Genomic DNA, 1,107 nt, shown 5'->3' with positions numbered 1-1,107 from the left:
TTAGGGATAAGGTTAGGGTTACGATTAGGGTTAGGGTGAGGGTGAGGGTTAGGGTTAGGCTTAGGCTTAGGGTTAGGCTGAGGGTGAGGAGGGGGTGAGGATTAGGTTTAGGGTGATGGTTAGGGTTAGGGTTAATGTTATTGTTAGGGTAAACGTAGGAGTTAAAATGAGGGTGAGGGTGGGAGTAGGGTTAGGGTTTGAGTTAAGCTGAGGTTTAGAGATAGGGTTAGGGTGAGGGTGAGGTTTAGGGTTAAAGTTAGGGTTAATGTTATGGTTAGGCTTAGGGTTAGAATGAGGCTGAGCTTGGGCGTGAGGATTAGGGTTATGGTTAGGGTTAGAGTTAGGGTTAGGGTTAGGGTTATGGTTAGGGTATGGGTGAGTGTGAGGGTTAGGGTTAGGTTTAGGCTTCTGCTTAGGGTTAGGCTGAGGGTGAGGGTGGGAGTGACCATTTGTGTTACAGTCAAGGTGAGGATTAGAGTTAGGGTGAGGCTTAGGATGAGGGTTAAAGTTACAGTGAGGGTGAAGGTTAGGGTTAGGGTGAGGTTAGGGTTAGGATTAGGGTTAGGGTGAGGGTGAGGGTTAGGATTAGTGTTAGAGTTAGGTTTATTGTTAGTGTTTTTGTTAAGGTTACTTTTGGAGTGAGGGTGAGGCTGAGGGTGAGGATTAGGGTTAGGATTAGGGTTATGGTGAGGATTAGGGTTAGGGTGATGGTGAGATTGAGGGTGAAGGTTAGGGTTAGGGTGAGGGTTAATGTTATGGTTAGCTTGAAGGTTAGGATGAGGGTTAGGGATAGTTTGAGTGTTAGGGTGAGGGTGAAGGTAAGGGTAAAGTTGAGGGTTAGGCTGTGGGTGAGGGTTAAGATAAAGGTGAGGATTAGGGTTAGGGTGAGGGTTAGGGAAAGTGTGAGGGTTAGGGGTTAGGTTGAGGGTGAGGGTTAGATTGAGGATTACGGTTAGGTTTAGTGTGAGGTTTAGGGTGAGGATAATGGTTTAGGTTTAGGTGAGGATAAGAGTTAGAATTCGGGTTAGGGTGAGGTCTAGGGTGAGGCTGGGTGTTAGGGTTAGGGTTAGGGATAGGGTGAGGTTTAGGGTTAGGATGAATGTTAGG

This window comes from Dipodomys ordii, unplaced genomic scaffold (genome assembly GCF_000151885.1).
Source record: "Dipodomys ordii isolate 6190 unplaced genomic scaffold, Dord_2.0 Scaffold149, whole genome shotgun sequence".
NCBI classification, from domain to species: Eukaryota; Metazoa; Chordata; class Mammalia; order Rodentia; family Heteromyidae; genus Dipodomys; species Dipodomys ordii.
Note: the sequence above shows the minus strand (reverse complement) of the source record.